General features: G+C 39.9%; 1 long non-coding RNA gene across 2 annotated transcripts in view; it reads left to right on the top strand.

Annotated features, from left to right (window-relative positions):
* LOC146434614 (uncharacterized) overlaps positions 1–20,559 on the top strand; it is a 265,691-nt gene extending 245,132 nt beyond the window's left edge. The window contains exon 4 of one of the 2 annotated variants that reach the window (XR_014853460.1): positions 18,479–20,559. This is a non-coding gene — a long non-coding RNA (uncharacterized LOC146434614). Of the gene's footprint in view, positions 1–14,616; positions 14,747–18,478 lie in introns of those variants that run through there. The other variant, XR_014853461.1, reaches the window with a different exon arrangement.
* The last annotated feature ends 363 nt before the right edge of the window (positions 20,560–20,922 follow it).

Here is a 20,922-nt window from a genome sequence, read left to right on the forward strand (position 1 = left end):
AAAAAAACCCCATGAAGTTAGTTTTAGAAGAAATCCTAACAACTCTGCAAGTAAACTGCGTTTCAGTCTCTTTGAATCTCTGCATTGTGTTGCAAGTATCCTATGCAGGGTTACAAGGAAAAACAGAAACAGTGCTTCATTTTCAGTCGTCTGAATGAATGGGAAAGTTGGAGGTATAGTGTAGAGCAGTGCTAGCTTTAGTTCGGCTGTCTTGAATTAAGGCTGGTTTCTAAAAATAGGTATTTCTGTTTGTACATAATTGGTTAGTCCTCTGTGCATGTGCGGACCATGCAGCCTTCAAATGTATTTTTACCTCACTGATTCCAAACTTGTAATGTTTTATATACCCTTATGTTCATCACCTCTGCTTAAGACAATGAGGATATTACTCTGCTTAAGACAATGAGGATATTACTGGGTATTTCATATATATATATGCTAACAAATTACAGAAATAAAATACAATTGAAAAAGGAGCAAAAACCTTGCTTTTCTTCCTTCTCAGATTTTTATAAAAATCTTCCATAATTTTACAGTAATGACTGCAGTTACTAATGCTCACAGAAAGTTGTACTTTTTAAGCAGAAGTAAATGACTGCATCACACTGTCTACTGCATTTTTTAAAAGTCTGAGCTCTACACCATCTATGGAAACACACAAGTTTTCAATAAAAGCTAAATAATGATTTTCTTTTCTCTCTAATTAAATTTTAAGTCTTCTCTCACCAAATATAATGTAAAGGCTGAAAAAATGCAAACAAAGTGTTGCAGCACTGTGATCAAAGCTTTGAACTTAGATGAATTAAAAAGTCAGCAAAGCATTACAGGATTCCACATACATGTGGATAAGGTGTGTGTGTGTTCTTACAAAACTTCGATGAGTTTTTAAGTGAAATGAAGGGGTTTTGAGTTGGTTTGCTTTACTGAAAGACTTTTCAGGATCAAAACTAATCTTTGTTGGGTTTTGGAAACATTCCTAGGAATTCCCTCTTTAGGCTATGGTGTGCAGAACCACACCACTTTTATTTTTAAATATGGTCTCAAAAACATAACTCTGTCATCTGGTTGATCAGCTGTTTGCTATTTTGTGCTGCTCGCTGCCTGAGCAAGTCCTTGTACAGTATCTACATGTGAAGAATCCCACTTGTTCCCCGGGATTTATGAACAGCAGTCGGGGTACATGCTGATGTGTGCGGCATCCAGGTTTCAGTGGCAAGGAAACTTTGTTTCCTAAATTTAGCATTCTAATTTGTGGTGGAAAGTTTTGAGTAAGCGGCATTACTTCTACAATGGAATCTTTATATCAGCTTAATATGGTGTATAATGCAGAAGAGAAAAATACAACGGGCAACTATGGGTTATGCTTAAATGGACATAATAAAGGGTCGATGGGCAAATGTCTGACCCTGCGTTAGACAAGGCTGAAGCTCCTGTTGTTTACACCCAGCTTACTCCCTGCTCCTTTCAGTATCCAACGTTGCCTTGCAATTCCAGCTGCGACAAGCAAATGCTGGAGTTCTGCCTAGAGAAGTTTGCAGCCTGGCTGTCCAGAAGGGCTCAGAGGGTGAGGAAGGAAAGCCCAGTTACAGCAGAGCATGATACTTGCAGTAGGCAGGATGGATATTATCTGGGCTCTGGGACTGGGGCTGCAGATGTATCACTTTTTGGCAGGGTTTCTTTAAGTGCTTACAGAATTTAAAGGCACGCACCATCCAACAGAGGCCTACCTTGCAATATATTAACCAGATCTTTCTACGTTGATTAATAGCTTCAGCCTTTTGTTGATGGATTTCTTTTTATTTTTTTTTTTTTTACTGTAATACAGCTGGACCCTATGCTACAGAAAGAGATAATGGATGAAATCTTGGCTCTCCTGAAGTCAGTCGCAAAACTCGCTGACTTCATTGCAGCTACATTTTCATCAACTGCCTCATAATGCTTTGTACCAGCCATATGGAGGAGATTTAAAATTGGCTTTAGAAGAAATAGAAATTAGCTCCTCTACAAATGATTTGCATGGGTTATCTGGGGTTTTTTCTCCAGGTAATATAAATGGCAACACTAAGTATAAACTGCCAAAAAGACAAATAGGCATATAACATTTTGATTTCCTGTAACTACAGCATAACTCAACTAAAATATTATCTTAAAATCAACAAGGTTGGATTACTCTATGTAAGACCACCAGGTCTGATCTAGGTGATGCAAGGGCATGGGAAGACATTCAAAGGTGCAAGTGGCTATTTAGAGTTCATGACACATTTTAGAAGATGTGAAATTGTATGTCAATGATGCTGTAACACGAGAGGCAGTAAGTTAAGCAGGAGAGACAGTATTAATTCACAGCCCTCGCTTTTGTACATTTAGTGTTACTGAATTGTTCTTCCCCTTGATATTTTAAACAGATGCATCATAATGGACTTCTCAAAATCCGATTTAAACCAAAACACCAGGAAGTACAATTTTGCTAAAAGTGGAGGGAGGGAAAAAGAAACTGCTGGACTCCCAGCCACTGCCACAGTCATCTTTTCACAGACAGTTTTTTCTGATCCATTAGCCTGCCAGACAAGGATGGCACCTATCCAGTGTAAACATTACATTTTCAACATTTGGATGGCATTTTGAGCAATATTTCTTATCCCCTGAGAGTGTACACTTTATAAATACAATATTATCTGCAATTCAGAGCTAGGTTGTGGTAGGATGTGACTTTATAATGCAAAAGATATTTAAAGAACACTGTGTATGGACCCACTTACTGTAGAATAAAATTTCTTCCTTTCAGTTATTTTAATTTACAGTGAAAATTACTTAAGCAGAGCATCAAACACACTTTTTTTTTCTGAAATAGGGAGGATCCAGACATGATTTTGGAGGAATAACTCCATGTGTAGACAAGATCTGTTGCTACTGTTCAGCATAAGCTGCACTGTGCATATCTTATAGTGGAAAGCCACACTAGCATCTTTGGGACCTAATATTCTCATCCGGCTAAACTCTTCACTGTGTATATTCCAGTAATATCCCACTAACAGTGCCAGATGCTGACAGAACTCCATGTTGGAGTTATTATGAAAGTGAGTTGATCCTCATCCGTTGCAAGTAGTGGATCTTCTTAGAGAAAGAACTTGTTCTGATGTCCACATTCTGTTTTAAATCCTCTTTCTCATCAAAGGGAAAATGGGCAATATTTGGATGGAGTCCCAAAACAATTTCTTTGAGTTAGTTGTTCTAGGTAAAAACAGTATATCTGTTTGTATAGTCTTGTGTAGGGGAGGAGGAACCACACCCAAACACAGCAGTTCTACCACATGCTTAGGCAGAACTATATGCCCTGAAATTTGTGTTTGCAATGAAAAAACCTGACCTATCTATAACTACAGAAGTATTGCTTGGGACTGTTTTAATATATACCAGATACAGTCCATTAAACTGGAACAAATATAATCCTGAAAATACTAGCTTCACATTTTCCTGGTTGTAGGTATTTTTCCATACTCATTATCTGCTGTTTTGAAAGAGTGTCCTTATTTCCTGGCTTGGAAGTACGGTGCAATGCATTTGTCTCCCGTTTAGTTTCCCCACCTTCCCTGCAGTTTGTGGCTCATGTGTCTTGGGCCTTATGTTTACCCACCTTCAGTGAAATGTTATCAGCTGCTGGGTGATTCTCATTTGCACATTGCTGCCTGTGGATTTCAAATGTGGAGGTCTGGTAGTACAGTGGAGGCCAGGTCATGGAGCCTGAGTAACAAGGAAGCCCCACAGCCACCTGGCTACAACGGCAAAGTGAAAAAGAAATTGCAGATTTTCACAATGAAAAGCTGGGTAAGGAAATTCATGGCTTTCTGGCTGGTAGAAGTGCTTTACCTCAGTCCTGAGGGAGCGACACATCAGTGTGACTGGCTGACTCCAGGCTTGTAAGCAGAGCTGAGGAGTCCCTGCTGGGGTGGCCGTGGTTTTGCAAGAGCCCATGGAATGCCCTGTGGTGCCCCAGGGCAGGCAGCCAGGGCACAGCTCTCTCTGGCAGAGAATCAGGTCTTACGTTTCCAGCCTTTGTCGCTGCAAAAATAACCTTGGAAATAAGAAGCCTGAGTAAACTAAGGAGCTGGCAGGAAGCTTGGAATAATAGTTCCGAGAAGTGTGAATTGTGCCCATCAAATGTGATACCTTAGAGGCCTGATAACAATGCATTCAGTGCCAGACAATATTAACTATTAACGGCAAGGCCCAGGGGCAACAAAAATAACTGGCTAAATTGCTTATCTCCATGGGGGAATCTGTCCATATGCAGAGGAAATGCAAGATTATCAGGCTTTGAGCATTCCCAGGGAACGTCCCAATTTAGTACCAGGACATCTCATTGTTGTCACACTGCTCCCTTGGTAGTGTTGTGTATTTTGCTGAATCAGCACACACATGGTGTGCCCTGTAAGGGAGGTGAGATGGGGAGTAAGCAGAAGAATCTGGCTTATTGGCCCATATCAGGAATCAGACATGAGGATCTTGCAAGGTCTCTTCAATTCCAGAAACTTTATGATTCTATGAAAGCAATACAGGATGATGTGGAATGCTGTAGGAAGGACTGATACATTTAGGATATTTAAATTTTGATGATCAGCAAGAACAACAAAACAACAAAATAAATTACTGAATGAGAGATGCCTGCTTTGGCCTTATACTAGTATGAGTGATGGTAAGATCAGTAGTCCCATTTTTCTCTGGGAATGGAGTTTTTTAATACAAACCATACAGCCAGTTACATCAGGATACCTGAGAGTCTAACACAGAAATGAAGCTAAAGTTGTGATGTCCTGAGTGTTCTGGACAGTAAAGTCTTTTCTTCTTCTGGCACTCTTCCTGTAGCAGACAAGCTAAATAACTCCTCCTGAAATGCTGTTGGTCCCTGGGAGCAAAGGCTTAGAATGGATCCAGTCACACTGCCTGGAGCCCCTCTAACCACCCTTCGGTTCTACCTTGTTCAGGGCTCTTCACAGCACCCACCAAAGCACACACCCAGCCCTTCCTCATGGTTTATATATTCAGTCTATTAACTAGCAAAGCTTTTTTGTCAGCTCAAAGCTCCCATGGTTTAGCTGTGAGCAAGGTCAGGAGAACTTAGAAATCAAATTGGAAGGCACATACCTTCTGGTATAGATTGGTATATATATACTTTCTGGTAAATACTTACACAAAACTCAAAGTGAGTAAACTACCATCCATTCCCTGCTTACTGTTGTTTAGAACATGCTGCATCTGAGAGCCAGAGCCATCAGAGTAAAAAAGAACAGCTGTAGTATCTCTAATGACATCCAGTGCTAGAAAGTTCTTTGAAGTTGCATAGCTGCTATTTCTTCTCTATCATTTCCAAATGCGTGGAGGGGGGAGAGTATCAATGTTAAAAGCATAGTCAGTCTACTTATTTGGACAATAGCTGTCTGTGTCAGTTGTTCTTACGGTGATCTGAAGTGAAGAGGGAAAGCAGAGAATTTTTTTGATGGTTGTAAAACGAGCAGCATTTAAATGAAACCCCCCAAAAAATAGTGTTTGTCGAAGTATGTATAGTATAGTATATATAGTATAGTATTTGTCAAAGACCTGTATAGTATTTGTCAAAGACCAACATACTTAGGCATTTCCAAAAGGGCATTTTTACCTCATTATGTATGCTTGCTGATGGTGTGCCTCACCCCTGGGTGGATCATTGGGCATCTCTAAAGCGCCACCACCATTTTCCAGGTTCTTCAGTTGACTGCAGTAGGAAAGTTACTTCTCAGCACGAGCAGAGCCAGCAGAAACCCTGGTCCTGCACTTAGTTGTGCAAGCCCAGTGAACACAGTGTGGCTGCACATTGCCACTGGCTCCCATCAGAGGGCTGGGGTAGATACCAGCACGTGCCTTGGTGTGTATTGTACCTGAAATAGTAAGATTGACATACTAGTTCTCTGTTTTTATTTTTTTACTGTTTCAAAGCACTGAAAGGACTTTAAGGATTTTTTTTTCTTGTACTGTCCTGCATTTCCCATTTCTTGTATGTACAAGTACCAGTTTATAAGACTCGGTATCAGGTAATAAATTGGAAATCAAGGGTATATCTGCAAGAGCATATAACAGCATGGCAGGTGAAAAAGAAATACAAATCTTCCCTGTTTGCCAGTGACCCAGAAAAAAGAAAGAATATAGAAAGGAAACTGCTGACATTTACATGCCCACATAAAAATAGTAAAATACAAAGCTGGTTATGAGTATTTTGTAATAAAATCCTATCCTTACCACAGATTTTGGTTTAATTTTATGCTTATGTGTGATTTTAATATATCCAAACCATTTTCATACATTGTTAAAGATATTTCCTCTTGTGATTAGGTACAATAAAATTAAAGATTTCATAAATATAATTGCCTGGAAAAGGGAGTTGTTGGTACACTTTTAAGTAAGTCCCATGACTGACATCTCTAGCATGTTGAAATAAATACACAAGTAAAGTTAATCACTACATGGTTTAAGAAAAGGAATTGCCATAACTTTCATGTATGACTACATTACAATGTTTAGATAAATTGCCTGATTTAGGTCATTAAAGGGGGACCAATTCATTTTTGTCTGCCTTAAAAAGAGCTCGGAAAAACATGATCCCTCATCAAACATCCACTGAAAAGACAACTCACTGTAATACCCTGAGATAAAAAATGGGTTCAGGAGGGGAACATGCTTCTTTATCTGGTGGGTCCATTATCCCAGTTGTCCTTGACAGCCAGTGAAGTGTCTTGTAAAGTTCACGTTAATTGATTTTATTGTTGATATGCTTAAAATTTTGTAAGTCAAAAGGGAAAAAAAACCCTGAAAAACATGCAATCAGCCACTTTATGTCATGTTTAGCTGTACAAAAATGCTGTTCTTCCAGATATCTGATCACCAGCAAGCTGCAGGATGCTGTACAATTTTTACACACACTTTTCTTTTGTCTAAAGCCACAGGATGTCTGTATTTTACCTTGCCATCTCTAACATTTATATTTCACCGTGGTGGGCTGCAATATTACATTTCAATGGTGCTGAGCCCACCTACCTCTAACATCTCTTTTCACGAGGCATTTTCTCCCTACAGTGCTGGAGATGGCCTGTAACAAAAAAAAAAGAAGACCTTACTATTGGCACATGTTTCTGTACATTTCTTTAGCAAAGATGAAAAACGACAGTGTAAAGGAAATCTCTAGTCTGAGGAGATTTTATTAACATCCCTAACTTCTTTTCTGATGACTGGTGTTAGAAGTGCTGCAATAATTGACTTAAGTTCTACCTGCTTACGACTTTAATTTTACTCCTCTCCACATATTGCTGTCAATAATTAATCCAAATAGTCAGCAGAGTAGGATGTTAGTTGTGTTCTGGAGCTAAATATTACCCATTCAGAAAAGGTTTCAGATGTGGCATTGCTAACCAGAGGAAGGCAAAACACTTCACTCAAGTAATTTATTTATCAGAATGTTTAATAAACAATTAATTTTTTAATTCCCCAAATGTAATAAAACTTTTTTTGTCTTTAGATTCAACCCTAAAAAATCAATCAAGACACTTCTAATTGTGCAGCATTTCTGAATACCTATTACTGAGTTTGCAGTGTATAGCTAGAGTCATATTTGCTTGTGCCAATTGTTGACAATTGAGGTGATGATTATTTCATCAAGAGCAAGCTTGGTTTGTGAGGGTTTGATTTTGGAGGGAGCCCAAGTCACTCCTGTCTGCTGATGAAGCTGTTTCACTGTGTTACCCTCCTGTCAAAATGGGTTAACGCAGTGCAGCCCACGGCCACCGTGCTGCAAGAGTAGCATTTCTAAACGAAAGGTCCTGACAAAAGAGGGGGATGAAATCCTGTCATAGAAAGGAGCTTTTCTTTGCTCACTCTCAGTGAGTTACCCAGCTCACCGAGGACAGCCGTTCACTGCATGCACACATCTGGCCCAGCCTCTCTTCATGTAACATCATTCATCAAGTCCTGTCATGTTAGCCTTGCTGCCCACATTCCCCCAGCACGCCACGGAAAACTTTCCTCTCAGCACCTTACATTTCACTCCCTCCTAGGCATCCTTTGTTCACTTTAACAACAAAATGGTGCCATTCAGGAGCTGTAGCAACATAATTGGTAGTTAGACAGCACAGTCCTCCAGTCACCGAGAGGTCTGTGAGTGCATGATCAGACTAGGATTGCTGCAGTGTCATTCACTGCTTCAAAAGGTGCAAAATAATATTTTCGTGATGCATTTTGTCCCTTTGATTTCAAGAATCCTTTGTAAATATTCATTCTCTCCATGTACATAGTAGGTGAAGCTGGGAAGTATTAAGTCTCTGTGGAATATGAGAGAATAAAAACATAATTATACTTGTCTCATTGCTGCTATATAGATGCTCTGAACCCTGGTGCTCAAAAGCACTATTTCTGCTCTTCGAACATAGTTTCAGATTTTTGTACTTCATAGTTCAGTTCTGACAGCAAAGTAGACCATTGTATTGGAGGTTTATGACTTTTGAGACCAGGCTCATGCAGATGGAGTTGTCCTGCTACCCATGAAATGGAAGGGGTTTTTTTCTTGTATTTCCATACACATTTATCAGTTTCATCTTCTCCAACTACCCCTCAATGCCTGGGTTTTGTCCTTTTGCTTTATCCAGAACCCTTGTCCCTGCACTTTTCTCTGCTGTCTCTTCTAGATGACTACATTAGACTATCATTCTCCAAAAGAAAAGTATGGGGTTTTTTTCTTAATTTTTTTCATCACATCCCATTTGTCTCCTCAGTCATCACAACTCTTATCTTGTCAGGCTCAAAACCTTGGCACCATCATTAGGCATTTGCTTTCTCTTGCCAGTATCTATTCCACTACTCAGTATTAAAGATAACCTTCCCCTAGTATATCTGTTTTCATCTCTTTCTGTACATCTTCTTCTCGCTGTTCAAACTGTGGAGTGACTCAGCTCTATGCAGCCTTTTCTTGACATGGCTCTGTTTGTTTAATGAGATTCACCTCAGTCATTTAAAATTTAGGTATGTAGATAGATAGAGCAGTAGGTCTGTCAACCTGTGAATCACCTGGATCGGTGTTTGAGTTGAACAAATAGCAATTAACTCAAATATAATAAGCTGTTGAGGTTTACTAATGGAGAACCAGCCAGTTCTGCCAGCATTACACTGTAGATGAACAGGGCATGGGTTTATTCACAAACACCAGATTAACATACATATTTCAGAAAAAAAGTGAATTGTTAAGGATCTATGTTCTTTCCTCAGTATGTGACATGTGACAATACTGTGTCACTGTGCCCTGAATATCTTGCTGTTTGCCTGTGACACAGTCCATGAGGCACAACGGCTGTGAAATGTGGATCCTTCTGAGACATTTCGTGCTTGTCAGGTTGGCAACCGATTTGTGCTGGTGATGAGACTTGTCTGAGTTGCTGGGCATTGCAGGCCTGTTTCTGTTTACCTTGCCAGCCCATTTGCAGCCAGCTGTTCTCCAGCAGGAGACTATGTTAAAGCAAACACACACATGGAAATTGTCTGTAATAATTAAGATCCCAAGGCAGCAAGTCCCTTAAACACGTGCTTAACTTTGTTTAATCAGGTGACCACTCTAAAGCTACTTCTGAAATGTCACCTACAGTTGTCCAACCTATTGAAATTTCCTCAAAGTGATAAAAAATTAATTATTTTGGTCTTCCATGCATATGTCATCCAAAAATGCCCGCATGGCTTCAGAGTGGGAATTTTCCTGCAGCTGTTTCAAAATTTCTTTCATATTTTTGATTCCTCCCCCTGGAGATTCTTTGACAGCATTTATGCCTGCCAAATTCTCAATTTGTTGATAATTACTCTTCTCACTCTTTATATCTTTTGTTATTTAAAAATAGAAAAAGGCTTCATTCGGGACAATAAAACTGTTCATATATCTTATCTCTGCACTCAAGATACCAAGGCTTATGTGCTTTCTGGGAGTAAAGGCACTTAATAAATGTCTTTGAACATTATCATCTTGGTAATTATCATCAGTATTTAGGAGAAGTGCTTCCCCATATTTTGTTGGTATGGATTACGAGACTAAAAGTTGTTGATATGCAGAAATGGAAGTAGTTATCTGTAGCAACTAATAGTCTTAGAGGAAATTTACCTATTAGACAGATAAAGCCTGACCTGATGTAATAAAAGGTCTTAAGAGATATGACTTATAAAGTAGACATAACCAGTCATGGACTTAAACATTTTCCTGAGAGACAACCCTTGTCAGACCATCTTTTGCTCCTTGCTTTTGCAAATTCCCAATTTGGGTCTGCCAGGTGAAGTAGTTTGGTGAAACAGAGTTGCCCGTGTGGAAGACAGGCTTAGGTGGGTTATAAGGCTGCAAGGACACAGAACAAAACTGGCAGCTCTCCCCGGAAGGGTGCCACTTGTCAGGGACACCAAAACAGAGGTTTGGTGCACCTGGGCAGATCTGACCTGCCTGCTGTAAAAGCAGGCTCACTGGAGCATAACTAGAGCTTTCAGCAAGAACAATCCTGAGCTCTGGATAATGTGCTTCTCTCTTAAGCATCAGCAAGAAATATTATCAGTAGTTTCAGAGGTGAAATTTTCTAAGAGGAAGAAATTTAAGAGTCTGAACAGCCTTTACTGCAAAGCTTTTCTGGCTATTACTGCTCTGACTAGAAGTCTATCACAAACTTGAAGTCAAAAGCAAATGCAAACCTTATGACAGTTTTATACAAGTTTCTCCACCGTGTTTAATTCTTAGCCTGCTACATGATATATACACGGAAAATAGTGCTTCTCAGGATCTGAGTATCAAAAACTTCCTCCTCTCAAAGCTTTCCTCAGACAGCAGTCTGCAAGCCAAAACTTCCTGCTTGGTCACTGGCTCCCATGCAGATATAGAGGAGCTAAGCTGCTCCTCTCCCCTCCTCACATGGTGGTCTGAGGAAATACCAGAGCGGACATCTCAGCACCACACCCTGTGCCTCTGAAAAAATAACCCATGACACCAAAAAATGGGAAAAAGGTTCCACAATGGTTACTGCCAAATGCCATTAAACTGCTATCAGTGAAAATCTACACCATTGCATGACACTAGATCGGTGTTTCTGTGTATGACAAAGCATCATGCAGCCATCTGCTCGCGGTGTGTGGCCTGAGTCTTGGGCTGCAAGGGTGTCTGGAAAATTTGTAGCACATTTCTGAAAGTCCCTTCTCTACTGCAGATGTTTCCATCTGTACAGTAATGTGGGGCAGTGCATCTCACGTACCATAGCATTGACATTTTCTTCATCTCTTTATTGGGTGGTTCTAATCATGCTGGTTATCATTTGCAATTGTTCCCCTCCTGACTGGATGGCATGAGATACATCAACGGTGGTAGTTCATCTCTGCAGCAACTGTCAGAGGCCCTCAGGCTTCTGAAACATTGCTATCAGAGAGAAAAGACTTGAGTGTCCCATTGCATCCTTTGAGGGGCTGTAGCAGTGGTGCCACCATGGCAAGGGGCCAAGAGAGGGTTGCTGGTTTCTGTGAGTGAGATCCATTCATGCCCTTTTGCCCCCAGAAGAGCCACACTGGGGATGGTGCATGCTGATCATCAGCTCAGGGCACTGATCCCTCCTCCTGCTTAAAGGGAATCTCAAAGAGGAATGTGGGGCAAATCCCCAGAACAGAGAGCTGAAAAACAGCTAAGAAACTGAATTTCAATGTTGTGGAGGATTTTCTTCCACAAAGCCACATAAAAATCATAAAAATTGAATTCTAGACATTAGGAACTCTTAGCCAGCACTTTTAGACACCATGGATACTTATTATCACATCCACATTGTAGGGGTTTTGATAATCTATGATGTAGCATAGATATAGTCACAGAGACTTTACCTACTTGCATTTATCATTCTGGAAAGATCATGTCTATTAATCACAGATAAGAGCACAGCCTATTGTGTCCCTGACAATTAGAGCTCTCTGCCAGCAGAGCAGACACAAATGCTAGGATGAACAAAATGTAGTCTCTTTACAGGGTTTGGGTTGTTTGGGTTTGTTTTTTTTTCATAAAATCTTGTTCATGCTATATGTAGGGTCTTGAATTTTTGTGGTGTTCTGTAAGTGAAACTTCAGCGGGGAAGGGAGGGCAAATACCTGTTTCTAGCTGCTACAAAGATATGCTGCAAATTGCAGTAGGGTTGGAGTGTTGCCTTGTCTTTGTGAGTTGTGATAGAGCTCACAAAACAGGTTTGAATGTACAGGAGCTGGTGTGACACCCCAGCACTGACCACATGCAATTCCCCACTTTTGGAGGTGAGGGGAATGACCTGAAGGAGAGCAAGAACCTTTGTGGAAAAAAAGAAAAATCCCTTTGAAAAATGTTAGAAAGGAGAAAGAGAAACCATAGCAAAAAAAGCAAAAGGAACAAATAAATGGATAGACAGATGGTAGATGTGATTCATGGTTCTGCATGTCATGATATGACCTCTTTGAGTGGATTGGCCACTTCCTAGGCAAGTCTCACCTGTTTTGAGTCTGCGACTGTTCTGCTAGGCTGGACCAAGTTTGCCTATTCTCTTTTATCCATGTTTTCAACTGCAGGGCAAAGCTAAGAAACTTTTTGTGACAAAGGAGCCATTGAAACTTTCCCTTGAAAATGTCTCATTTTGACAATAAGCATGAACAAATTAACTAATCAGAAAGTCCCCCGCTACGGGAAACAATCTACCCATTTATTCCTGAGCAAGATCAAACCTTTCAGCATTTGGTTGTGCATTTCAGAATTTCAGTTTCACTTTGTCTAGATAAATAATAGTACAAAATAATATTTTTACTGGGGTTTTTTGTCAGAACTTCTTCACATGGCTTTGCTACCTTCCCAAGTATTAAGCTAGTTTTTTAAAAAGAACAGATTTTTTTCTGAAGTTCAATTTATTTATTCTTTCTGTTCAACTCTTGTACACTCTTGAGGGCAGATCTCTGATCTTCATCTGTGAAGCATCTAGTACGTAAGACTGTAAGGCATTGGTGCAGAAGCTTGGAAAACTGCTTTTGGTTTTTGTGGTTCCCAGTACAAGGGGTCCAGGTCACAAATATGTTTCTCAGGGTTGGGGCAGCTGATGGTACAGGCTGAGAGCCAGCACCTAGGAATCCTGAGGTAGCTTTGGAGTACTCAGGGCTCCCATCAGAGCCATACCCTTCAATGTCCCTTCCATGGAAAGATGAGGGAGAAGCTGGGGTAAGAAAATCCAAGCACATCTGGGTCTCACCTGCAGGAGGCTCCGAGATGGCTGGAGCAGCCACTCCCACTGCTGGGTGCACATTCCAGACATACCCTGGGTCTCCTCTCCCAGATATGGCCTAAGGGGCTGTGTCAAAGCAAATAATAATTTGTGATAGTAGCACATACATCTGTAAGAATAACATGTTCATAATAATTAATATATGCTTTCAGGGTGATTCAGCAGCCATAAACAGCATTTTAATTTGCTTCTTAATTTCCCCCAAGAAGTTACCTGCTATATGAGAAATCCAAAGCAGTGTTCTTCAAGCCCTAGCAAGATATACAATCCTGCAAACACGACAAAAATTGCTCCCTTTTTTTTTTTAATAAACTGATTTGTAATTTATTTCTGTCAATATTCTGAACTCTGAGGAAGCTTGCTGCTGGAAGACCAGAGACAGAGAGCACATTTTGAGACTATTTGGTTTTCTGAATTTTACAAGTTTGAAGAGAAATAACATTTACTCTTGGTTGCTATATAATTCCCTTGTATTTATTTTCGAATCAGCTGGGTTTTCTGCAGAAAACAGAACTCTCCTTTTTTTCCCTTTTATGGAAGGATTTGTTTCTATTTTAATTCAGGAAGGCTGCCACTTGGAGAGAGTGGAAGGTCCAGGAGGAAGGCTGCAGCATGTGTCATTGGGGCAGTTGTGTATATTGTAACACTTGTTGAGGAACCAAAAGAATGAGCCTTGGCTTGCTCAGCAAGAGAAAAGCCATCGGCATTCTGGGTCCTGATACAAGTTCTTCTGCAAAGCATTATCCTTGCACACACAGCTTTCCCAGGCAAAAATTAATCCTCTGCTCCTGCACCTCCTCTCACTGCAACACGCCTTTGGAATGAATCCATTAACAAGTGCAGTAGCATAGGGGTGCTGTGGCAGGAGGGACAGAGGTGTTCCTATTTTGCTAAAATGGTAGAAGTCACATTATTACAGCAATGTAGACATTGGGTTTTTTCTGTAAAGGTGAATATTTTGCTCTGCATTTTTAATTTACCCTTGTGTATCAAATTTTATCTGACCAACCAAATCCTGTCATCCCATCAACCAGATCCTGGCCAGTCTTGATATCCCATCTATCTCTTAAGAGCTATCCCATTGATATCTCTTAAGAAGCTTCTGATATTCATGAACATAATGTGTGTTGTAAGATAATAGTAATTTTTTTTCACCGTTAGGCAGAATAAGATGGGTAACTGTTGGGTTTGGTATCAAGTTTCTCCCTTCTGACCATCCAGAAAATATAAAAGGCGAACTGACAAGATGATGTTAGCTGCAGCTTAGAGATCATTTACAAGTGCTATTCTTTTTTTTTTTTTAATTTAGATAAATTTACCTTTAAATTGTTATATCCAACTGAACCCTAAATAATCCTGAGCCTTGGAAATGTCCTTGGGAAGAAAAGGATTTCTCTACATCTGAGAAATGTTTTCAGAAATGTAAAGAGTGAAATCTCTGAAAACGCAAGTAAATTAAAATTTGTTGGAAGACATAAATGTAGGTTCACAGGTGCTTTCTGGGACTGGGAATGTTTTGAGTGTCAGAAACTAAGCACAGGTCCCTGTCACTGAGATGAATTGATGTCACTTGGGCAGAGCTGATACCCATTTACCTCTCATGTCTGTTAGGAGGGCTGGGCAAAGTGAGTTGTCAGTGTGGATGGAGCCTTTAGTCAATCAGGGATTCTCATATGCATGACATCCTTCATTGTTTTACTCAGGGATTTAGGAACCGATGTGGCTTAAGCTGAGTCACATTGTGGGGGCAGAAGAAGGGAAGTCAGATGTGGTTTCCAGCTAATCAAAGGGCTTTGAAACTCCTCTAGAGATAAAGCAGATCTGTGTCTGAAACAGTGTATTAACATTTGTATTAAAATATTCTTTCACTGTCATTGTGTTCAGGGACATGTTCACTAGCACAGGCAGATGTGCAACTCAGAAACATCTGAAAATACAGCAACAAAATATCGAGGAACTGCATCAACAGGCAGCTCACTTCACACAGGCCACCTAGGAGACATCACTGCTAATGAACTTTGCTGAGGTGATGTAGTAGAGTAGGCCATTGAGTTGAATGAGTAGAATTTACCCAAAAGCATTGACAATATGTGTTTAGAGGACATAAGCATTGCTAAAAATATAAATTGAAGTCACACATGGAAACTAACAAATAATTTGCATCCTGAAATATGAAACTCTTATCACTCCACACAGATGCTTTTAATCACAGTGCTGGATAGAGATGCTCCAGTATTGACCTCATACAGTCAGCCCCCAAAACTAAAAGCATCACACTAACCTGGTGCCTTTGCTTGCACTTAGCCCAGAGTGACATCATTGTGCTAAATCACTCATACAGGCAGAACTGAGATGCTGGGTGTAACGGAGGCATCTTCAAAAGAGGAATTGAGGAAGTCTGTTCTGCAGCCGTGATGCTGACAGTGTTCAGAGGTAATGAGTGATGTAAAGACCATGTAATGCAGGCCATGGAAATCAAGGAAAGACAATCAGCCAGAAGTAGCTGATTTGTGTCCAAGTTGTAATATCTCCTGCTGCATAACGCAGGCACAGCAGTAAGTTCCTGGGTAGGCAGTGATATCAGCTACATTTTTGTTGAATAACTATGCTTTTAGAAACCCTCTGGAGCTCCACTACACTCTGCCCTGTCAGTTTGTTCTCCTACTGAACCCTTCTTATCTTCAGCCTTTTGTTGATGCTCTTCCTCGTCCCACACTTCTCCCAAATTTTACTGGGAAAAAAAGTGGCATCTCTGTTCATACAGCTTGAGTTTCTTCACCCTTCTGAAAAGCAGAAGAAGGAGCAGAGTTTTAGAAAAGCCTCAGTCTTGTTTTGATGTAAGAGTTTCACATAAGTTAAAACAGCAGTCCCAAGCATAGAGAGGGCTATCTATGAAACCGTTTTTATAAACAACACTTTGTAAATGTTATGTGAGCTGAACTGATCTGCAATACCTAAACTTTTCATTGCTTTTCATGGCAGAGGAAAGAAGATATATAAATATGTAAAATAAGGCACTAGTACATGAACATAAATAACTAATAAATTGTAAAGCTTTGTGGAAAACAGAAAACTGCTAATGGAATAGTGCACATTTGTTGATTCTTGAAGCAGACACTGTCCATACATCATGCACCAGCACAACTGCTAAGAGCATCAGCACATAACAGCATTATTTAAACTTCTTTTATAGGAGAGATTAAATAGTCATTAAAGCAGCCCATACTGAGTCACTGGTTCAGTTTTCTACTTTCTATTTTCTGTTTTTTGTTTGCATACAGGAGACTATCACAGGATTTGGGATTTTCATTAGTACTTACATCCTTAAAGCAATTACCTTCATGGCAGTTGACCACCAGATTATCAATAATGAAAACTGCCCACATCAGCCTTCCTCCATTCAGTATTAGGGACACCAGGAACAAAAGGTAACCCACTCTTCTGAGGAAGAAATTACTACATCCCAGACATCCAGCCAGGGCATGGGGAAAGCCAAGCACCATAGCTGTGATCTGCTATATGCTGCAGCTTTGTAAATTTGGTCTTTCTTTTCATGTTAAGGAATGAAAATACTTTGGAGCCAAGTTAAAGGGATGAATTGCAGATTGAAAGTCCTTGGGCTGTTGGTACTCTTTATGCCAGATAAAACAAATAACAGAGCTCGATGGAATGGAAATCTCCATAGTCTGCCATATACTGAATTTGTTTAGTAAAATTTGCACAATTTTTTTCCCTTTGGACAATAAATGGACTTTTAAGCTGAAAGCTAATTTTGATATAAAAAAAGCTCTAGCTGAAAAAATTGACAAATTAACAGCAATGAGCACTTTTACACAGGAGAAAATGATTCATTAACTGTTCTTTCGCCATTGTAGAAGAGCCCATTTTTGGCTGGTCCTCAGAGAGTCCAAGGATGCTTATAATACAAGCAACGTTTAGGAAAACTTCATTGCACAGAGAAAATTCCAGAGTTCAGTAGTTGCTTTATTGTGTGTGTGTGTGTGTGTGTTTATACACAAAATTAGGTTCCAGCAAAGGGAAAGTGCATTTATGCAAAAAGCAATTCATCAACCACTTCTGTGCTCAGAATTCACTGAGGTAATTTAGATACTTTAATGGCAAGGTAGTTTAGGTAAGGTATGCAATAAATGTTTCCCTCAACCCCTTCAAACAGTTAGAGTAATGGAAAATGTGCACGCTAAATGAATCTTTTCAGTAAAGTAATTCTTGTTTTAATTATTTATCAGTTAGAAAATATGAAATATAATGACATAGCAAACTTCTCTGGAACCTTTTTTCATGTTGAGGGAGCACTCTTACATTAGCTGGAGTTTTACGCAGGCTGTAACTAAAAGGCTAACATAATGCAGTGTGTGGCACTAATCTGTTTCTCGTAATATTAAATGTGCAGCCAGCACCTACCACAACAAGGAGACCCTTTGGATCTATTTGCAATATTTTCACCGTGGCCTTGACCTTAGTGATGTCAGGCATATATTACATCTCCACTATAATTTACTATTGACATCATGGATTAAATTTGTTGTTTCAGCTAATGCAACAGAGCAAGCAAGGTAGATTGTGAAACAAAGCCAGCTGCTGAAATACGAGGCTTGTCAAGTATAAATTTACAAAAGATATTCAGACTGAGCACAGAAGACAAAAATAAATGGACAGAGAAGCTGTTTTTGACAGACTGCAAAGGGCTAGAGACTTAAACTTGAGCATTGTAAATCCAAATGTCACAAAACACTGCTAGAGAATGTGAGACATGTCTATTTCTCAGGAATATAAATGGTGATATGAAACCAAACTTTCAAGATGCTGTGCATTTTTGAAAAGTCTATCACTATCTCCTGATAAGAAACTTAGTGATCTTTTCCTCTTAGCCTTAAAAGAAGGAAATTCATCATTTAAATTCAGTGACCAACATAACAACTGTATTTGGGGCAGGTAGTTTATAAAAATAGCAAATGAAGAAAAAGCTTTGTATAGTTTTCTGGATTTCTAGAGAAATATATTAAACTGAATGATATGTTCTTTTGGTGAAATTTAGCCAATCATATATAATTAATTCTTATTTTGGCATTCATGTGGATGAATGGTAGTTTTCAGCTGTTACATGTCTGTGGAAGAGCAGCACTATGTAAAATACTTTTTTTATTTTCTAGGTGTTATCTCAGTCACATAACTCAGGGTGGGTTCTCTTGCCAAGGCTTTACTGTGGTTCCCAGAATGATGTACTGCCTGACCCCCTGAGAAAGGACTCAGTAAACAGAGACGCCCACGGAGCAAGGTGGGCAGCACTGCTTGTGCATGCCTGCAGCTGAGGCTGGGGAGCATCCTGCAATGGCCTTGGCTTCCAAATTCTCAAATCATGAAGCCAGTAACTGAGGCTGAAGAAAGAGGCACAGCACACTGGCCAAAGTCTCCACCTTGGAGACTTTCAGCTGCGTGTTTGACTTAGCAACAAGCGTGCTCTTTCTTATTTCTTTGCAGTTGAGGGAATAAATCTAACCCGAGGAAATTAAACTCTGACTCCATGACCTAAATAAGTTGTCAGCACAGATTTAAGAGGAACATATCATAGTCACAGGACCATCAATGCAGCAACTGTGGGTTCTACCAAAATATAAACAGAGGGCACTGTTTTGGGATAAACGTAGAGATGGGAATGATACCATTCTGTGTGACATTTGGAATGCCTCCAAAACAGCTGCATTTTGTGAAACTCTTTCCTCCAGTGCAAATCCAGTCATGGCCTTAGTCATGGGATGGCTACCTCTAGCAACTGGACAGCAGAGGAGGTAAAATAGTGACTAACAACAGCCGGGTTTGTTTTGAAGGGGCTTATGTTTTCGTGTTTTCACTACTCGGAAAGCCTAATCTTAAATAAAAATTGGGATGGGTTAAAGCAAGGTTTTGACACATGACTAAAAGCAGTGTTAAGACAAATGGTCTATAGCTTTCTCCTATTGTGTCAAAGATGCTGTGGAAGATGATCAATGTAGGCCAGACCGAGAGAGATTCCACGCTCCACTCACTGCAAACACCTCTCTGGAGCAGCTCGGATACGCTGTGCTGCAATAGGTAAGAGCAACGGCATGCCACATGAGCTTAGCATTAATTTTGATTCATTTTGCAGGTCAAGCATGAAATGCCTTTTGTAGTGCTCTCTGGTGCTAAATGATTTACACCAGTTTAGAATTTTCCAATCTTAGCATCAATTATTTGTGACAATTTCAGATAGCTATCTAATTTTGGCAATGCAGTATTCATACTTAGGACTTCATTCCCTATATATTGATTTCCTCTAGGCTTTGCTTTTTTGGGAAAATCTTTTACACTGATACACCTGGTTAGCAGATGTGGCTTGGCTATTATATGTGATGCAATTAATCTGGGAGGCTGGCGTCACAGGACTTTCCGTGATGCTGTGGTAGCATTATTGTGATTCATTAGTGTCACTTCCTCAGCAAGTTGTAATTGGCAGTGCATATTGTTTCTGTAAAAAATCAGTCGCTGTGGTGGTAGGAAAAAGAATGGCATATTTTCTTTTCTCAGGAAAACAAAGGTTATCCTTGTTTACACATCTAGTGTAAATGTAAAATGAACAAGCTCCATCCTTAATTTGCCTCTTCTACCTCGCTGGAAAGCCTAGGTGTTAGAGGATGGCGCTGAGATGCATTCACCAGACAAAAAGTGTTTCCTATTATTAATGGCTGGAGGAGCCCTCTGTGTAATCAAAGGGCACAGCTGCAGTGATATACGGCCAGTGACAAACGGAGAGATCCTTCCTTCTCACTGCTACAAGCTTGCCAGCTTGCAGCCAGCAACTTCCAGCGCTGTATATCTGCAAGATAAATAGCATGAGATATGAATATACGCAGTGCTTACAGTCTTGAAAAGTATTGTTATATCCCCCACATACAATCATTCTAAATATGACTTGAATGCATTTTTCACAATTTCAGAGCTATTCTTGCTGTTTGGAAATAGATACAATTTCTGAGCAGAGATTTAAAACCCTCTAACAGTGCTGCTTTCGGAGGTCTGGTTTGGAAGCGGATGTTGTACAGCTGATGGTGTCAGCAAAGCAGCTTTCATGAGATTCATAGCTCTCTTTTGCAGTGACAAGCAGCACTGAACTTTTCAGTGAAAGGAATCAGCTAAAGGATATACAAGAAATCATTTTTATTTTTCTGATGTATCTATGACAAAGCAATTTAAGGAAAGAACTCGTTCTCTTCAATATGAGTGTATTTAAGAAAAAGACATGTTAGCAATTTCTTTTGTAGTTGTTTCTAGTCACATTTTAGTCCTTTTGTTTTACAAAAAAAGATATTCTGTGTAGCACCATTTCCTTAAGCTAAGTATGTATCTGAACTGAAACAAAGCTTTAAAGCTAAATACGGAGCAATTGCAAATGAAAAGTGAAGCAAACAAAGGTTCTTGGTAAGTAAAGAAAGATGTGTCCTTTTGCCTGGTTTGCTGTTGGTATAAGTGGGTCCAGATTTCCACAAACATGAAACCAAAGCCACCAGCAGGCAAGGCCAGCCCTTCCATGGAGCCAGAGTTGAGAGGGTGTCCCCACGTACACACATGCACATGCAGG

This window comes from Lichenostomus cassidix, chromosome 7 (assembly GCF_008360975.1).
Source record: "Lichenostomus cassidix isolate B80296 chromosome 7, HeHo_3.0, whole genome shotgun sequence".
In the NCBI taxonomy this organism is placed as follows: domain Eukaryota; kingdom Metazoa; phylum Chordata; class Aves; order Passeriformes; family Meliphagidae; genus Lichenostomus; species Lichenostomus cassidix.